The sequence below is a fragment of the Pseudophryne corroboree genome, chromosome 1 (assembly GCF_028390025.1).
Source record: "Pseudophryne corroboree isolate aPseCor3 chromosome 1, aPseCor3.hap2, whole genome shotgun sequence".
Classification (NCBI taxonomy): Eukaryota; Metazoa; Chordata; class Amphibia; order Anura; family Myobatrachidae; genus Pseudophryne; species Pseudophryne corroboree.
The window spans coordinates 1,209,804,513-1,209,825,361 of record NC_086444.1 but is presented as its reverse complement, the minus strand read 5'-3'; the positions used below and the strand labels follow the sequence as shown (position 1 = coordinate 1,209,825,361).

The 20,849-nt window shown below is 45.9% G+C and overlaps 1 protein-coding gene across 3 annotated transcripts in view; it reads right to left on the bottom strand.

The window, feature by feature from the left end:
- Positions 1-20,849, bottom strand: part of LOC134930593 (5-hydroxytryptamine receptor 7) — a 111,027-nt gene that overhangs the window by 60,109 nt on the left and 30,069 nt on the right. Inside the window, exons 1-2 of one of the 3 annotated variants that reach the window (XR_010178683.1) lie at positions 17,985-20,086; positions 16,576-16,627 (exon numbers count right to left, since the gene is read on the bottom strand). The exons of 1 other annotated variant lie outside the window; for it this stretch is intronic. The gene's annotated coding sequence lies outside the window, so the exon portion shown is untranslated. Of the gene's footprint in view, positions 1-16,575; positions 16,628-17,984; positions 20,087-20,849 lie in introns of those variants that run through there. One more of the 3 variants, XR_010178682.1, reaches the window with a different exon arrangement.

Sequence of the window (20,849 nt, the reverse complement as noted above, 5' to 3'; positions counted from 1 at the left end):
AATGCCCCTCACAGTGCCAGGCATACAGATACCCCCACAGTGCCAGGTATACAAATGCCCCTCACAGTGCCAGGTATACAAATGCCCCTCACAGTGCCAGTTATACAGATGCCCCCACAGTGCCAGGTATACAAATGCCCCCCACAGTGCCAGGTATACAAATGCCCCCAACAGTGCCAGTTATACAGATGCCCCCACAGTGCCAGGTATACAAATGCCCCCCACAGTGCCAGGTATACAAATGCCCCCCACAGTGCCAGGCATACAAATGCCCCCCACAGTGCCAGGTATACAAATGCCCCTCACAGTGACAGGTATACAGATGTCCCCACAGTGCCAGGTATACAGATGCCCCCACAGTGCCAGGTATACAGATGCCCTCCCCCCTCCCCTCTCCCCTCCATGCTTCTTACCGTGCTTTACCGTGCTCCTTTCGGCGGGACACGGAGGAGAGCGCGTATATGTTGGGCGGCGGCGTGTAGGACTTGAAACCAGCCGCTGGTTCGAGAGCCAATCAGAGGTCGTGGACCGGCAGCTGCGGCTCCTGATTGGCTGCCGGTCCGCGAGCTCTGATTGGCTCACGGACTGGCGGCTGGTTTGAAGTACTACACGCCGCCGCTCCCACCCGACAGCCGCGCTCTCCTCCCTGTTCTGACAGCTGAGACACGCTGCCGCCGGACTGAGCGGCAGCGTGTCTCACTGACACAAGCTGGTGGGCCGGACCAAACGGCTTCGGTTCCCCACCCCTGTCCTAGAAGGTGCTAGATAAATGAGAAGTAGAATCTGATTGGTTGCTATAGGCAACATCCCATCTTAAATAGAACTCCCATCTAAGTAAATATACCCCCAAGTGTGGTATAATAGATAGACAGTGTCTAATTAGACAGTCAATAGATAGACACCACATGTTAGACAGTTAAAAGGTAGACCAGGTCAAAAGGTCGACATGAAAATGGTCGACATCAAAAAGGTAAACACCTTTTGGGGTTTATGTAGATCGTTTTGTCATCTGGGACCCCTAATTGTAGGGTATGCAGTAAATTTACCTAAAATCAAAATCCGACAACCATTGACCGATGGTGAAAATCCCGACAAGGTCAAAATACCGACATGGTCAAAATACCGACATTTAAAATACCATCAAGGTCAAAATACCGACATTTAATTAGAGATGAGCGGGTTCGGTTTCTCTGAAACCGAACCCGCACGAACTTCATGTTTTTTTCACGGGTCCGAGCAGACTCGGATCCTCCCGCCTTGCTCGGTTAACCCGAGCGCGCCCGAACGTCATCATGACGCTGTCGGATTCTCGCGAGACTCGGATTCTATATAAGGAGCCGCGCGTCGCCGCCATTTTCACACGTGCATTGAGATTGATAGGGAGAGGACGTGGCTGGCGTCCTCTCCATTAGAAATTAGATTAGAAGAGAGAGAGAGATTGTGCAGAGTCAGACAGAGTTTACCACAGTGACCAGTGCAGTTGTTGTTAGTTAACTTTTATTTATTTTAATATAATATATCCGTTCTCTGCTATATCCGTTCTCTGCCTGAAAAAAAACGATACACAGCAGCAGCCAGTCACACAGTGTGACTCAGTCTGTGTGCACTCAGCTCAGCCCAGTGTGCTGCACATCAATGTATAAAAGGCAAAGCTTATAATAATTGTGGGGGAGACTGGGGAGCACTGCAGGTTGTTATAGCAGGAGCCCCCAGGAGTACATAATATTATATTAATTTAAAATTAAACAGTGCACACTTTTGCTGCAGGAGTGCCACTGCCAGTGTGACTAGTGGTGACCAGTGCCTGACCACCAGTATAGTAGTATATTGTTGTATGTATTGTATACTATCTCTTTATCAACCAGTCTATATTAGCAGCAGACACAGTACAGTGCGGTAGTTCACGGCTGTGGCTACCTCTGTGTCGGCAGTCGGAACTCGGCAGGCAGTCCGTCCATCCATAATTGTATTACAATATATACCACCTAACCGTGGTATTTTTTTTTCTTTCTTTATACCGTCGTCATAGTGTCATACTAGTTGTTACGAGTATACTACTATCTCTTTATCAACCAGTGTACAGTGCGGTAGTTCACGGCTGTGGCTACCTCTGTGTCGGCAGTCGGCAGGCAGTCCGTCCATCCATAATTGTATTATTATTATAATATATACCACCTAACCGTGGTTTTTTTTTCATTCTTTATACCGTCATAGTGTCATACTAGTTGTTACGAGTATACTACTATCTCTTTATCAACCAGTGTACAGTGCGGTAGTTCACGGCTGTGGCTACCTCTGTGTCGGCAGTCGGCAGGCAGTCCGTCCATCCATAATTGTATTATTATTATAATATATACCACCTAACCGTGGTTTTTTTTTCATTCTTTATACCGTCGTCATAGTGTCATACTAGTTGTTACGAGTATACTACTATCTCTTTATCAACCAGTGTACAGTGCGGTAGTTCACGGCTGTGGCTACCTCTGTGTCGGCAGTCGGCAGGCAGTCCGTCCATCCATAATTGTATTATTATTATAATATATACCACCTAACCGTGGTTTTTTTTTCATTCTTTATACCGTCGTCATAGTGTCATACTAGTTGTTACGAGTATACTACTATCTCTTTATCAACCAGTGTACAGTGCGGTAGTTCACGGCTGTGGCTACCTCTGTGTCGGCAGTCGGCAGGCAGTCCGTCCATCCATAATTGTATTATTATTATAATATATACCACCTAACTGTGGTATTTTTTTTTCTTTCTTTATACTGTCGTCATAGTGTCATACTAGTTGTTACGAGTATACTACTATCTCTTTATCAACCAGTGTACAGTGCGGTAGTTCACGGCTGTGGCTACCTCTGTGTCGGCAGTCGGCAGGCAGTCCGTCCATCCATAATTGTATTATTATTATAATATATACCACCTAACCGTGGTTTTTTTTTCATTCTTTATACCGTCATAGTCAGTCATACTAGTTGTTACGAGTATACTACTATCTCTTTATCAACCAGTGTACAGTGCGGTAGTTCACGGCTGTGGCTACCTCTGTGTCGGCACTCGGCAGGCAGTCCGTCCATCCATAATTGTATTATAATATATACCACCTAACCGTGGTTTTTTTTTCATTCTTTATACCGTCATAGTGTCATACTAGTTGTTACGAGTATACTACTATCTCTTTATCAACCAGTGTACAGTGCGGTAGTTCACGGCTGTGGCTACCTCTGTGTCGGCAGTCGGCAGGCAGTCCGTCCATCCATAATTGTATTATAATATATACCACCTAACCGTGGTTTTTTTTTCATTCTTTATACCGTCATAGTCAGTCATACTAGTTGTTACGAGTATACTACTATCTCTTTATCAACCAGTGTACAGTGCGGTAGTTCACGGCTGTGGCTACCTCTGTGTCGGCAGTCGGCAGGCAGTCCGTCCATCCATAATTGTATTACAATATATACCACCTAACCGTGGTTTTTTTTTCATTCTTTATACCGTCATAGTCAGTCATACTAGTTGTTACGAGTATACTACTATCTCTTTATCAACCAGTGTACAGTGCGGTAGTTCACGGCTGTGGCTACCTCTGTGTCGGAACTCGGCAGGCAGTCCGTCCATCCATAATTGTATTATTATAATATATACCACCTAACCGTGGTTTTTTTTTCATTCTTTATACCGTCATAGTGTCATACTAGTTGTTACGAGTATACTACTATCTCTTTATCAACCAGTGTACAGTGCGGTAGTTCACGGCTGTGGCTACCTCTGTGTCGGCAGTCGGCAGGCAGTCCGTCCATCCATAATTGTATTATATACCACCTAACCGTGGTTTTTTTATACCACCTAACCGTGGCAGTCCGTCCATAATTGTATACTAGTATCCAATCCATCCATCTCCATTGTTTACCTGAGGTGCCTTTTAGTTCTGCCTATAAAATATGGAGAACAAAAAAGTTGAGGTTCCAAAATTAGGGAAAGATCAAGATCCACTTCCACCTCGTGCTGAAGCTGCTGCCACTAGTCATGGCCGAGACGATGAAATGCCAGCAACGTCGTCTGCCAAGGCCGATGCCCAATGTCATAGTACAGAGCATGTCAAATCCAAAACACCAAATATCAGAAAAAAAAGGACTCCAAAACCTAAAATAAAATTGTCGGAGGAGAAGCGTAAACTTGCCAATATGCCATTTACCACACGGAGTGGCAAGGAACGGCTGAGGCCCTGGCCTATGTTCATGGCTAGTGGTTCAGCTTCACATGAGGATGGAAGCACTCAGCCTCTCGCTAGAAAACTGAAAAGACTCAAGCTGGCAAAAGCACCGCAAAGAACTGTGCGTTCTTTGAAATCCCAAATCCACAAGGAGAGTCCAATTGTGTCGTTTGCGATGCTGACCTTCCCAACACTGGACGTGAAGAGCATGCGCCTTCCACTATTTGCATGCCCCCTGCAAGTGCTGGAAGGAGCACCCGCAGTCCAGTTCCTGATAGTCAGATTGAAGATGTCAGTGTTGAAGTACACCAGGATGAGGAGGATATGGGTGTTGCTGGCGCTGGGGAGGAAATTGACCAGAAGGATTCTGATGGTGAGGTGGTTTGTTTAAGTCAGGCACCCGGGGAGACACCTGTTGTCCGTGGGAGGAATATGGCCGTTGACATGCCAGGTGAAAATACCAAAAAAATCAGCTCTTCGGTGTGGAGGTATTTCACCAGAAATGCGGACAACAGGTGTCAAGCCGTGTGTTCCCTTTGTCAAGCTGTAATAAGTAGGGGTAAGGACGTTAACCACCTCGGAACATCCTCCCTTATACGTCACCTGCAGCGCATTCATAATAAGTCAGTGACAAGTTCAAAAACTTTGGGTGACAGCGGAAGCAGTCCACTGACCAGTAAATCCCTTCCTCTTGTAACCAAGCTCACGCAAACCACCCCACCAACTCCCTCAGTGTCAATTTCCTCCTTCCCCAGGAATGCCAATAGTCCTGCAGGCCATGTCACTGGCAAGTCTGACGAGTCCTCTCCTGCCTGGGATTCCTCCGATGCATCCTTGCGTGTAACGCCTACTGCTGCTGGCGCTGCTGTTGTTGCCGCTGGGAGTCGATGGTCATCCCAGAGGGGAAGTCGTAAGCCCACTTGTACTACTTCCAGTAAGCAATTGACTGTTCAACAGTCCTTTGCGAGGAAGATGAAATATCACAGCAGTCATCCTACTGCAAAGCGGATAACTGAGTCCTTGACAACTATGTTGGTGTTAGACGTGCGTCCGGTATCCGCCGTTAGTTCACAGGGAACTAGACAATTTATTGAGGCAGTGTGCCCCCGTTACCAAATACCATCTAGGTTCCACTTCTCTAGGCAGGCGATACCGAGAATGTACACGGACGTCAGAAAAAGACTCACCAGTGTCCTAAAAAATGCAGTTGTACCCAATGTCCACTTAACCACGGACATGTGGACAAGTGGAGCAGGGCAGGGTCAGGACTATATGACTGTGACAGCCCACTGGGTAGATGTATGGACTCCCGCCGCAAGAACAGCAGCGGCGGCACCAGTAGCAGCATCTCGCAAACGCCAACTCTTTCCTAGGCAGGCTACGCTTTGTATCACCGCTTTCCAGAATACGCACACAGCTGAAAACCTCTTACGGCAACTGAGGAAGATCATCGCGGAATGGCTTACCCCAATTGGACTCTCCTGTGGATTTGTGGCATCGGACAACGCCAGCAATATTGTGTGTGCATTAAATATGGGCAAATTCCAGCACGTCCCATGTTTTGCACATACCTTGAATTTGGTGGTGCAGAATTTTTTAAAAAACGACAGGGGCGTGCAAGAGATGCTGTCGGTGGCCAGAAAAATTGCGGGACACTTTCGGCGTACAGGCACCACGTACAGAAGACTGGAGCACCACCAAAAACTACTGAACCTGCCCTGCCATCATCTGAAGCAAGAAGTGGTAACGAGGTGGAATTCAACCCTCTATATGCTTCAGAGGTTGGAGGAGCAGCAAAAGGCCATTCAAGCCTATACAATTGAGCACGATATAGGAGATGGAATGCACCTGTCTCAAGTGCAGTGGAGAATGATTTCAACGTTGTGCAAGGTTCTGATGCCCTTTGAACTTGCCACACGTGAAGTCAGTTCAGACACTGCCAGCCTGACTCAGGTCATTCCCCTCATCAGGCTTTTGCAGAAGAAGCTGGAGGCATTGAAGAAGGAGCTAACACGGAGCGATTCCGCTAGGCATGTGGGACTTGTGGATGCAGCCCTTAATTCGCTTAACAAGGATTCACGGGTGGTCAATCTGTTGAAATCAGAGCACTACATTTTGGCCACCGTGCTCGATCCTAGATTTAAAGCCTACCTTGGATCTCTCTTTCCGGCAGACACAGGTCTGCTGGGGTTGAAAGACCTGCTGGTGACAAAATTGTCAAGTCAAGCGGAACGCGACCTGTCAACATCTCCTCCTTCACATTCTCCCGCAACTGGGGGTGCGAGGAAAAGGCTCAGAATTCCGAGCCCACCCGCTGGCGGTGATGCAGGGCAGTCTGGAGCGACTGCTGATGCTGACATCTGGTCCGGACTGAAGGACCTGACAACGATTACGGACATGTCGTCTACTGTCACTGCATATGATTCTCTCAACATTGATAGAATGGTGGAGGATTATATGAGTGACCGCATCCAAGTAGGCACGTCACACAGTCCGTACTTATACTGGCAGGAAAAAGAGGCAATTTGGAGGCCCTTGCACAAACTGGCTTTATTCTACCTAAGTTGCCCTCCCACAAGTGTGTACTCCGAAAGAGTGTTTAGTGCCGCCGCTCACCTTGTCAGCAATCGGCGTACGAGGTTACATCCAGAAAATGTGGAGAAGATGATGTTCATTAAAATGAATTATAATCAATTCCTCCGCGGAGACATTGACCAGCAGCAATTGCCTCCACAAAGTACACAGGGAGCTGAGATGGTGGATTCCAGTGGGGACGAATTGATAATCTGTGAGGAGGGGGATGTACACGGTGATATATCGGAGGGTGAAGATGAGGTGGACATCTTGCCTCTGTAGAGCCAGTTTGTGCAAGGAGAGATTAATTGCTTCTTTTTTGGGGGGGGTCCAAACCAACCCGTCATATCAGTCACAGTCGTGTGGCAGACCCTGTCACTGAAATGATGGGTTGGTTAAAGTGTGCATGTCCTGTTTTGTTTATACAACATAAGGGTGGGTGGGAGGGCCCAAGGATAATTCCATCTTGCACCTCTTTTTTCTTTTCTTTTTCTTTGCATCATGTGCTGATTGGGGAGGGTTTTTTGGAAGGGACATCCTGCGTGACACTGCAGTGCCACTCCTAGATGGGCCCGGTGTTTGTGTCGGCCACTAGGGTCGCTAATCTTACTCACACAGCTACCTCATTGCGCCTCTTTTTTTCTTTGCGTCATGTGCTGTTTGGGGAGGGTTTTTTGGAAGGGACATCCTGCGTGACACTGCAGTGCCACTCCTAGATGTGCCCGGTGTTTGTGTCGGCCACTAGGGTCGCTAATCTTACTCACACAGTCAGCTACCTCATTGCGCCTCTTTTTTTCTTTGCGTCATGTGCTGTTTGGGGAGGGTTTTTTGGAAGGGCCATCCTGCGTGACACTGCAGTGCCACTCCTAGATGGGCCCGGTGTTTGTGTCGGCCACTAGGGTCGCTAATCTTACTCACACAGCTACCTCATTGCGCCTCTTTTTTTCTTTGCGTCATGTGCTGTTTGGGGAGGGTTTTTTGGAAGGGACATCCTGCGTGACACTGCAGTGCCACTCCTAGATGGGCCCGGTGTTTGTGTCGGCAACTAGGGTCGCTTATCTTACTCACACAGCGACCTCGGTGCAAATTTTAGGACTAAAAATAATATTGTGAGGTGTGAGGTATTCAGAATAGACTGAAAATGAGTGTAAATTATGGTTTTTGAGGTTAATAATACTTTGGGATCAAAATGACCCCCAAATTCTATGATTTAAGCTGTTTTTTAGTGTTTTTGGAAAAAAACACCCGAATCCAAAACACACCCGAATCCGACAAAAATAATTCGGTGAGGTTTTGCCAAAACGCGTTCGAACCCAAAACACAGCCGCGGAACCGAACCCAAAACCAAAACACAAAACCCGAAAAATTTCAGGCGCTCATCTCTACATTTAATATGTCGACAGGTCAAAAAGTAGACATGAGTTTTTCATTGAAACCAACTTGTTCATACTTTACCATCCCAGTGGAACTGGAGGGTGAATATAATAGTGTGACGAGCGCAGCGAGGCACCGTGCCCAAAGCATGGCGCACGCAGCGAACCATGCGAGGGGAAGCTGCACACTTATACAGAGTCCATGTTGCCCTATGTCAACATACACACCAGAAAACAATGAAAAACTTGTGTCGACGTTTTGTCCTGTCGATATTTTGACCTTGTTGGTTTTTTAAATGTCTGTATCTTGACCTTGTCGGTATTTTGACCGTCGGTCAATGGTTGTTGGGATTTTGACCGTCGGGATTTTGATTATAGGTATTTCATACTAAACCCAATTATAGAAAGGCATCCTCTCATGGGGACCGCTTCGCTCAGGCTCGGTGGCTCGCAACCAACTCTATACCGACATGGATAGAGAAGGTATGAAAAAGTCCCAAAGCATGTAAAATAAAAATAAACTGTGTCTTCCTTTTTTATGTCGACCATTTTCATGTCGACCTTTTGACCCTATCTATCTTTTGACCCTGTCGACCTTTTGTGCTGTATGCCGTTTTCATGTCGACCTTTTGATCCTGTCGACCTAATGTCTGTCTAACATATGGTGTCTATCTATTGAGTGTCTAACTAGACACTGTCTATCTATCATCCGGATACTGTGCAGATCTGTGCATAATTACTGACTCTTTATATTTCCTCTCCGGAAGAAGCCTGGAGGGGAGAATCAGGTGGGTGGAGATGAGGGCAGGCTAGACCAGTCACATCATTAGGTCCCACCCCCATGCAGCAAAATGCCATGATTCACAAGTATTTGAATAAGGGGCAGGGCTAAAATGGTGCAATTACCATAGAGGCAGTAGCATAACAGTGTCCAACCTAAGTCCTCACTGGTTCCAGCCAGGTGTCCAGCCTACGACCTCACTGCTTCCCGCTCGGTGTCCAGCCTAAGACCTCATTGGTACCAACACAGTATCCAGCCTAAGTCCTCACCGGTTCCAAATGGTGTCCAGCCTAAGACCTCACTAGTACCAGCCCGATGTCCAGCCTAAGACCTCACCGGTACCAGCCCAATGACCAGCCTAAGACCTCACCAGATCTTGCCTGGTGTCCAGCCTAAGAACTCGCCACTGTGTTAAGTTCTCGCAGGTACCAACTGGTGTTCATGCCCAGCGTCCACTTAAAGTCCTCTTCAGTTCCATCTCAAAGTTACGTTGGTTCCTCATTGACTCCAGTTAAGTATCCAGTCCAGCTCCCATCGGGTCCAGTCCGTCCATAGTCTGGGCGCTACTGGATTCCACCCAAGAGTCTATCCAGAACTCACCAGTTCCAAACCAGAGTTCTTGTAATACCCCTTCGGTCTCAGCTCTGACCATATATTTTTTGACCTGTGCTGTCAGTCGTCCATTTGCATGTGCAAAGAAATTACATCAAGCCTCCTCATCTACTACATACAGCTGCATCACCATCTCCAAGTACCGACACCAGTCCGGGAACACACGTAAAACAAACCCTGACACTGTCATTTGGTGGGCGGCAACAAACAGCATTCCAGAAAGCGGGGGCGAGTTAGCCCCGTTTTCTGTGCGTGACGAATCCAGTGGCAAAATCCTCAGATGCAGCTTCACTGGCTTCAGCATGATTTCATCGGACATCCTGAATAACCGGAAACATGTACACATAAATACTGTAGGTACACATAAGGCACAAGTACGGATGGGCAGTATGGAGTGTGGAGTTTGTATATTCTCCCCGTTCTTGCATAGGTTTCCTTCGGGTGTTCTGGTTTCATCCAACAATCCAAAAATATACTTGTAGGTTAATTGGCTCCCAACAAAAAAGAGTGTGTGTGTGCACGTGTGTTTAGGGCAGAGTAGATGGGCCAAGAGGTTCTTATCTGCTGTCAGATTCTATGTTTCTATGTAAGTACTGTCGTAGGTATGCTGACTCATTCCACATTAGAGATATGCACCGGAAATTTTTCGGGTTTTGTGTTTTGGTTTCGGTTCCGCTGCCGTGTTTTGGATTCGGACGCGTTTTGCCAAATCCTCCCTGAAAATTTTTTGTCGGATTCGGGTGTGTTTTGGATTCGGGTGTTTTTTTACAAAAAACCCTCAAAAACAGCTTAAATCATAGAATTTGGGGATCATTTTGATCCCATAGTATTATTAACCTCAATAACCATAATTTACACTCATTTTCAGTCTATTCTGAACACCTCACACCTCACAATATTATTTTTAGTCCTAAAATTTGCACCGAGGTCGCTGGATGGCTAAGCTAAGCGACACAAGTGGCCGACACAAATACCTGGCCCATCTAGGAGTGGCACTGCAGTGTCAGGCAGGATGGCACTTCAAAAAAATTGTCCCCAAACAGCACATGATGCAAAGAAAAGAAGAGGCGCACCAAGGTCGCTGTGTGACTAAGCTAAGCGACACAAGTGGCCGACACAAACACCTGGCCCATCTAGGAGTGGCACTGCAGTGTCAGACAGGATGGCACTTAAAAAAATAGTCCCCAAACAGCACATGATGCAAAGAAAAATGAAAGAAAAAAGAGGTGCAAGATGGAATTGTCCTTGGGCCCTCCCACCCACCCTTATGTTGTATAAACAGAACATGCACACTTTAACGAACCCATCATTTCAGCGACAGGGTCTGCCACACGACTGTGACTGAAATGACTGGTTGGTTTGGGCCCCCACCAAAAAAGAAGCAATCAATCTCTCCTTGCACAAACTGGCTCTACAGAGGCAAGATGTCCACCTCATCATCATCATCCTCCGATTCCTCACCCCTTTCACTGTGTACATCCCCCTCCTCACAGATTATTAATTCGTCCCCACTGGAATCCACAATCTCAGATCCCTGTGTACTTTCTGGAGGCAATTGCTGGTGAATGTCTCCAAGGAGGAATTGATTATAATTCATTTTGATGAACATCATCTTCTCCACATTTTCTGGAAGTAACCTCGTACGCCGATTGCTGACAAGGTGAGCGGCTGCACTAAACACTCTTTCGGAGTACACACTGGAGGGAGGGCAACTAAGGTAGAATAAAGCCAGTTTGTGCAAGGGCCTCCAAATTGCCTTTTTTTCCTGCCAGTATACGTACGGACTGTCTGACGTGCCTACTTGGATGCGGTCACTCGTATAATCCTCCACCATTCTTTCAATGGTGACAGAATCATATGCAGTGACAGTAGACGACATGTCAGTAATCATTGGCAGGTCCTTCAGTCCGGACCAGATGTCAGCACTCGCTCCAGACTGCTCTGCATCACCGCCAGCGGGTGGGCTCGGAATTCTTAGCCTTTTCCTCGCATCCCCAGTTGCGGGAGAATTTGAAAGAGGAGCTGTTGACGGGTCACACTCCGCTTGACTTGACAATTTTCTCACCAGCAGGTCTTTGAACCTCTGCAGACTTGTGTCTGCTGGAAAGAGAGATACAACGTAGGTTTTAAATCTAGGATCGAGCACGGTGGCCAAAATGTAGTGCTCTGATTTCAACAGATTGACCACCCGTGAATCCTGGTTAAGCGAATTAAGGGCTCCATCCACAAGTCCCACATGCCTAGCGGAATCGCTCTGTTTTAGCTCCTCCTTCAATGTCTCCAGCTTCTTCTGCAAAAGCCTGATGAGGGGAATGGCTGGCAGTGTCTGAACTGACTTCACGTGTGGCAAGTTCAAAGGGTTGCAGAACCTTGCACAACGTTGAAATCATTCTCCACTGCGCTTGAGTCAGGTGCATTCCCCCTCCTTTGCCTATATCGTGGGCAGATGTATAAGCTTGAATGGCCTTTTGCTGCTCCTCCATCCTCTGAAGCATATAGAGGGTTGAATTCCACCTCGTTACCACCTCTTGCTTCAGATGATGGCAGGGCAGGTTCAGGACTGTTTGCTGGTGCTCCAGTCTTCGGCACGCGGTGGCTGAATGCCGAAAGTGGCCCGCAATTCTTCGGGCCACCGACAGCATCTCTTGCACGCCCCTGTCGTTTTTTAAATAATTCTGCACCATTAAATTCAATGTATGTGCAAAACATGGGACGTGCTGGAATTTGCCCAGATGTAATGCACGCACAATATTGGTGGCGTTGTCCGATGTCACAAATCCCCAGGAGAGTCCAATTGGGGTAAGCCATTCTGCGATGATGTTCCTCAGTTTCCGTAAGAGGTTGTCAGCTGTGTGCCTCTTATGGAAAGCGGTGATACAAAGCGTAGCCTGCCTAGGAACGAGTTGGCGTTTGCGAGATGCTGCTACTGGTGCCGCCGCTGCTGTTCTTGCTGCGGGAGGCAATACATCTACCCAGTGGGCTGTCACAGTCATATAGTCCTGAGTCTGCCCTGCTCCACTTGTCCACATGTCCGTGGTTAAGTGGACATTGGGTACAACTGCATTTTTTAGGACACTGGTGACTCTTTTTCTGACGTCTGTGTACATTTTCGGTATCGCCTGCCTAGAGAAATGGAACCTAGATGGTATTTGGTACCGGGGACACAGTACCTCAATCAAGTCTCTAGTTGCCTGTGAATTAACGGTGGATACCGGACACACGTTTCTCACCACCCAGGCTGACAAGACCTGAGTTATCCGCTTTGCAGCAGGATGACTGCTGTGATATTTCATCTTCCTCGCAAAGGACTGTTGGACAGTCAATTGCTTACTGGAAGTAGTACAAGTGGTCTTCCGATTTCCCCTCTGGGATGACGATCGACTCCCAGCAGCAACAACAGCAGCGCCAGCAGCAGTAGGCGTTACACTCAAGGATGCATCGGAGGAATCCCAGGCAGGAGAGGACTCGTCAGACTTGCCAGTGACATGGCCTGCAGGACTATTGGCTTTCCTGTGTAAGGTGGAAATTGACACTGAAGGAGTTGGTGGTGTGGTTTGCAGGAGCTTGGTTACAAGAGGAAGGGATTTAGTGGTCAGTGGACTGCTTCCGCTGTCATCCAAAGTTTTTGAACTTGTCACTGACTTCTGATGAATGCGGTGCAGGTGACGTATAAGGGAGGATGTTCCGAGGTGGTTAACGTCCTTACCCCTACTTATTACAGCTTGACAAAGGCAACACACGGCTTGACACCTGTTGTCCCCATTTGTGTTGAAATAATTCCACACAGAAGAGCTGATTTTTTTTTTGTATTTTGACCAGGCATGTCAATGGCCATATTCCTCCCACGGACAACAGGTATCTCCCCGGGTGCCTGACTTAAACAAACCACCTCACCATCAGAATCCTCCTTGTCAATTTCCTCCCCAGCGCAGCAACACCCATATCCTCCTCATCCTGGTGTACTTCAACACTGACATCTTCAATTTGACTATCAGGAACTGGACTGCGGGTTCTCCTTCCAGCACTTGCAGGGGGCGTGCAAATGGTGGAAGGCGCAAGCTCTTCCCGTCCAGTGTTGGGAAGGTCAGGCATCGCAACCGACACAATTGGACTCTCCTTGGGGATTTGTGATTTAGAAGAACGCACAGTTCTTTGCTGTGCTTTTGCCAGCTTAAGTCTTTTCATTTTTCTAGCGAGAGGATGAGTGCTTTCATCCTCATGTGAAGCTGGACCAGGGCCTCAGCCGTTCCTTGCCACTCTGTGTCGTAAATGGCATATTGGCAAGTTTACGCTTCTCATCAGACGCTTTCAATTTTGATTTTTGGGTAATTTTACTGAACTTTTGTTTTTTGGATTTTACATGCTCTCTACTATGACATTGGGCATCGGCCTTGGCAGACGACGTTGATGGCATTTCATCGTCTCGGCCATGACTAGTGGCAGCAGCTTCAGCATGAGGTGGAAGTGGATCTTGATCTTTCCCTATTTTAACCTCCACATTTTTGTTCTCCATTTTTTAATGTGTGGAATTATATGCCAGTATTAATAGCAATGGCCTACTACTATATATACTGCGCACAACTGAAATTCACCACAGGTATGGATGGATAGTATACTTGACGACACAGAGGTAGGTAGAGCAGTGGCCTTCCGTACCGTACTGCTATATATACTGGTGGTCACTGTCAGCAAACTGCAAAACTAAAATGCACCACAGGTATAGAATCTAGATGGATAGTATACTTGACGACACAGAGGTAGGTAGAGCAGTGGTCTTCCGTACCGTACTGCTATATATACTGGTGGTCACTGTCAGCAAAACTCTGCACTGTACTCCTCCTATATAATACTGCTGGTCCCCAGTCCCCACAATTAAGCAGTGTGAGCACAGATATATGCAGCACACTGAGCACAGATATGGAGTGTTTTTCAGGCAGACAACGGATAAAACTGGTGGTCACTGGTCAGCAAAACTCTGCACTGTACTCCTCCTATATAATACAGCTGCTCCCCAGTCCCCACAATTAAGCAATAAGCACAAATATTTGCAGCAACATTAATAAACGGAGAGGACGCCAGCCACGTCCTCTCCCTAACATTTCCAATGCACGAGTGAAAATGGCGGCGACGCGCGGCTCCTTATATAGAATACGAATCTCGCGAGAATCCGACCGCGGGATGATGACGTTCGGGCGCGCTCGGGTTAAGCGATCCATACGGGAGAATCCGAGTATGCCTCGGACCCGTATAAAACGGGTGAAGTTCGGGGGGGGGTTCGGTTTCCGAGGAACCGAACCCGCTCATCACTATTCCACATGCACTTTCTCATGATGTGCACAACTGATAAAAAGCAGTAGGCATACCAGGCATGTTATCAGATGCCGAAGCGTGTGTAGTTACATCTTATCATACCATTCAGATTCTGCCTGAAGTGCCTGCCAGTAAGTGCTGATGCCGCAACATCCTTCTACTGCAGCATTGTCACAACGTTTCATAAGCATGAGACAGAACCGGGACTTAAATATTATTAATAAATGTGAAAGCTGCATTTAAGATATGAAATATAGACTGTACAGTATTTAAATACAAACACAAAGTTTTAATTTAAGTGGCTCAGGGGGTTATTCAGGTTTGTTAGCAAACCAAAAAAGTTAGCAATTGGGCAAAAATCATGCTGCAATGCAGGTGGCGCAGATGTAACAGGTGCAGAGAGAGTTAGATTTGGGTGTGTTATATAGTTTCTGTGCAGGGTAAATACTGGCTGCTTGATTTCCACATTGCAATTTAGATTTCAGTTTGAACACACCCCACCCAAATCTAAATCTCTCTGCACATGTTACATGTGCCCACACCTGCATTGCGGCATGATTTTTAAATGTTTAACCACTCACTGTAACTGACAATTTTTTTCCCCAAAAACCACTCAGATTTTGGGGGGTTTTTTTGTGATTGTTTTTTTTTTTTTTTGGGGGGGGGGTGTGTTATGAGTGAATTAGGTGAAGAACATGTATTTAACCTTATAAAAAAAAAAGTTTTTATATATATTTGTAAAAAAAAGAAAAATGTTCTTCCCAGACATCGGTCGGCACCATCAGAAGCATTGTTACTTTCATTCTGACAGCCAGGACAGCGGCCAGGTACAGAGCTGGGGATTGGAGGGAGGGGGGGGGGGGGTTACTTCACACTTCTCCAGCGGCTGCTCTTATCGCATCCTGTGCGACCAGGTCAGATAAAGCACTTGCTGGTGTGGTCGCATCTGACAAATACACTACAAAAACACCTGGAGGGGGTTAGGCTGCAGGAGGAGGAGGGGGGGGGGGGTTATGCTATGGGGTAGGAGGGGTGGGGTTAGGCACTAACGGGGCAGGTTAGGATTAGGCTGCGGGAAGGGAGCGTTAGTGGGTTGGGGACAGGGTTTAACATACTTACCTCGCCCTTGTCGGGATTTCAAACATGGGGATTGTGACCGCTGGCATCCCGTCTGGCGGTCATACATACTGACCCCCACTATACAGATTACTCATCTGTTTTTAACCAGTTTTTCATTTATATTATTTTTTTGTTATTTGACCACAAAATATTATGAACAGGATGTTCTACGCATCCGTGATGCATTGTATCCCGCCACTTACTGGGTACATAACGGCGTTTAATAACTAAAGATGCCATCACCACGCAATGTATCGTATTCCGGAGCTTGGTACATATGAATACCTCCCAACTTCAGCCTGTATGGAGTCGGGACTTGCCGCGCCGGAGGCACGTCTGTGACTGAAAACTGGGGTGGGACCCCGGGAGGGGTGGGCGGTACCTTTGGGTGGAGGGGTGGGCGGGACCTAGTGCCGCGACCCCCGTTTTCGTAATTTTGGGGGCGTGCCCAGCGCTCCCTGAGCAGCTGGGCAGCCCCCGGTCAACCCTCCCTACACTGATAGAAGCCATCAGAGATGTTATAATGCCTCTTCCCACATTATACACACACTTATATATATATATATGTAGCACTATGTTCTATTTACCATTGGGATGTAGGTGTGAACTTTGATTGGGAGTGCCTCCACCCAAGTCGGGTCCCTGTACCAAAGATTAGGACAGAGTAAAATGGGGTAGACTTGGGAATACCCACATGCAATAGGTGGTATTGTTACTCTTCTGTGAATTATATGATACTTGTCTACACTTATACCGTATTTCTTTTACCTACAGATTACCTTGGTATCCGAGATTCGTCGTTCTCTCCGGATTGTGGTGAGTATTATTGTTGGATGGGTGAAATAACTGACAACAACCGATTTAAGCAAATACATTAAGTGAATTTACTATAATAGTACAATCCGTTAAATTCTATTACGAATATATTAACAAGTTATTATAATTACGTTAAACATTAATCAATTTTCCCAATACATATACAATATTACTGGTAACCAAAGGTATAATATAGACATATAGGACTACTCTGCTTAAAGGCTAAGGTACCATCAATAGATATATATATATGCATATATATTTACGAATACCTAGGTATTAAAGTTTTTCGCTATTTTAGTTCCTTCCGACAACTGCTGTCAATTAAAGGGAGGAGAAGTATAATTATCCTGTAGGTTGTTTTCTATCTTCTTTCTAGGCGAAATATTAACACAGTCATGAGACAGGGAATAAGGACTGAGTAATAATAAACTAAATTATATCCAGAGCTGTAGCTTAAGGGTATCCACGGGGTATATATCTGTCTCTTTCCAATACTGTAATAATCTCAATCCACAATTCCTATTTCCATTTCACTTTGATGGACTCGATTTTTACTGTTGGCATCGGTGTAGGGTAATACTATTGTCTCCAGTTCGGGTGACGCTTTAGTGGGGAGCTGGGCACTAAGTGTGCGGAGAAAACTCTGTGGTAATAACAAATTAATACTTTCACCACTCTGTATTTTACGGCTCACAGTAATATAAATGGAGATATTGGTAGGTAGACATCTTTATGAGAGGTAGAGGAAGGCAATCGATACATATATATGTTGTCTCCAAATGCTGGAAGCAGCTACAGTCTTTATAAATGGAATATATATAGGTATATTGGTATATTCGATAATATTCGATTATACTGGGAAAAAGTCTTTCGCTAGGCCACTGTAGGAAACTTATAATTGGTTATCTCTCCTCATATTTGTCGAAGGCATTTGATGGAATATATAGACTTTTCCTGTTACCCGGAGTGGGAATAAATGTCTATAACGGTGGGGGGTTTATAAGGAGCACTTTACTGCAGCCACGTCGGTAAAACTCAGTGTATTTGATCATAACCGTTCACTTTGTACTGCTAATGTCTGATAAGGTCCTATTTAGTACTTTAATTATCTATCTCACTGGTTAAGCTCCAGTGGATAATTAGGCACCGGGGAGGGTTAATGACGCGCAAGAGGAGATACCTTGTTCAGTGTATCAGGTATCCACGTCTCTCTCTGCTGCGCTGTCCTCGGTACTTCTGTTCTGCTCCGCTCCCCCAGCTCCCAGACCTGCCACGGCTCTCGTCTTCCTTTCCGCTCTACGGTTTCCTCCGATACCGGGAAACCGTCCCCGCTCTCTGCCTGTCACAGCCGCCGGTCAATCCTTTTATTTCTCCGTCACCCAGCCGTCCTTCCTCGTTCAGGCTCCGTCTTCCCTCTCCGCAGTGCCGCTCTTGCTTCTCTCTCTCTCCTCACCAACTGCCCATCTCCAACGGCTTTTTTCCGCTGACGTCTCTATCCGGGTCTCCACGGGAGATCCTCGCTCTCCCTCTTGTCACGAGCCACCGCTATCCAACATTATAGGAATTTCAACCTCAGTCCCATTCCCTCATATGCACAGTATATTAAAGCCTATACACATTCTATCACATTTAGTAATAAAGAAGTTATAACTTATACTATTATCCTTATAATATACTTGACACTATATATATATATATATATCATACTAATCATGCTACACTTCTCACCCTGGTGACAGCAAGGTAATTATCTATGTTACACTTACATACTTCCTGACTGTCACCATTAATTTCCTTTTCAAACTGATACTCGGTTGCATTAATGGGTAGAGTAGTACTTACATACCCATAATAAGGCCATGAGTATACAATATTAGGGTGTACATATCGAGGTTCCTCACTAGGACTTCCTAACTTGTCATAGGTTAGTATAAATGGTGGTCTATGAATTCTATTAGGTCTAATTCTTTGATGTCTTGGCGTGATAGAGTCACCCAAACTGTCCGATTCATATCTAGTAGAGTTCTCTCCTTCATTCCAATTCCCATCATTATCATCCTCCAACCTGTTCCACTCACCAGTAGTCTCACCCTGATCACCCTGAATCAATGGCTTTTCTCTGATCATTGAATCCTCTAGTATTTCCGCCATCTCGGGACCAGGGTATTCTCTACTCTCTTCTGGAATAAATTCACTATAGAAATACCCAGTCGGCTCGTTATCTAAATTAGAGGATTCGGACTCCACCAAATCAAGATTTTGTGAAGTACCAGGGTCCCATATTTTGGTGAGTTTGGGTTCGCTCTTACGATCTACTTTAGAGCACTCGTTTGCCCTTTCGTCAAACATAATATTTTGACCGACAGGTAATAAATGATGGCGGTGATAGGTGACTACCGGTCCCTTCGTCCCTTCCGGACTCAATTGATAGACTGGAATTCCAGGTAGTTGTCGGATAATCGTGTATGGATTTTCCCTCCACCTATTGGCAAGCTTTTGCCTTCTAGGATTTCCCAGGCGGCGGATTAGTACTCTATCTCCAGGTTGCAGTACTTGTTCTACTACTTTATTATCATACATTCTCTTGTTCTGTATACCTCTTTTTACGGAGGCTTGATGAGCTAGTTCAAAGGCTTGTTGTAGTTCTTTCTTTAAGTTAGTAACATACTGAGTGTGACTTGTGGGCTGAGAACAATTATTATTGGTTCCAAGGCATACGTCAATCGGTAATCTGGCCTCGCGCCCAAACATCAGAAGGTATGGAGAGTATCCAGTAGCATCGTTAACGGTGCAATTGTATGCATGGACTAGTTGACAGACATATTTTCTCCACTGATTTTTATCTTTCACATTTAGAGTTCCTAACATATCCAGCAGGGTGCGATTAAATCTCTCAGGCTGGGGGTCTCCTTGGGGATGATAGGGTGACGTCCTTGATTTCCGGATCCCGCAGCACCGACAGAGTTCTTTAATTAGGTTGCTTTCGAAATCCCTCCCTTGGTCTGTGTGTATTCTGGCTGGCAACCCATAATTTACAAAAAACTTTTCCCACAAAGTTTTAGCCACTGTTATCGCCTTTTGATCTCCTGTAACATACGCTTGTGCATACCGGGTAAAATGGTCAGTGACTACCAAAATATTTCCCTCCTTCCCAGACGGTCCTTCCAATGATAAAAAGTCAATACATATGAGCTCTAATGGACCTGAACTATCAATATTTATTAACTTGGCAGACGGGACAGGAATAGTTTTTCTCAATATGCAGTTCCGACAATTTTTACAATATTGTTCTATATCTTTATTCATGAAGGGCCAATAGACTCTGGTGTTGATTAACTGCTGTGTTTTCTCATATCCCAAGTGACCATGATTATCGTGTAGGGAACGTAGCACCATAGGAATGTATATTGATGGTAACACTAGCTGGTATCGAATCGTCCCTTTTCGAGTCATTGTCTTCCGTTGTAATATCCCTTGTTTGACAATTAGCCTTTTTCTTTGACGTAATAACGCTCGAGTTATATCCGATATTACAATTCCATGTTCTCTCGAAATTTTATTATTCATACAGTCAATAGCCGTTGCCAAATTACTGTCCTGCAGTTGAGCTTCCCTAATCTGTTCTTTAGACATTACCTCAAGTCCTCCCAGTTCGGCCTGTGTTAACCAGCAGTACATCACTGGTACAACCGCAGCAGAAGCCCCCAGTGAACTAATAACCTCTTGCGGGTTTTCTTGGATCCGATTCATCTGATAGCATAAGCGTTGTAATGTTGGCGCAGGAACCTCTACCCAATCATCATTGGAGCTAATCGCCGCAATCTTTGGACTTCTTGACAACGCATCTGCATCAATGTTACTTGTCCCTGGTCGATATTTTAATGTAAAATTATAATTAGACAAGGCAGCCAACCATCGATGTCCGGTGGCATCAAGTTTAGCAGTGGTATTTATGTACGTCAATGGATTATTATCCGTATGAACAGTGAATTCCACTCCATATAAATAATCATGTAGCTTGTCAACTACCACCCACTTTAGAGCA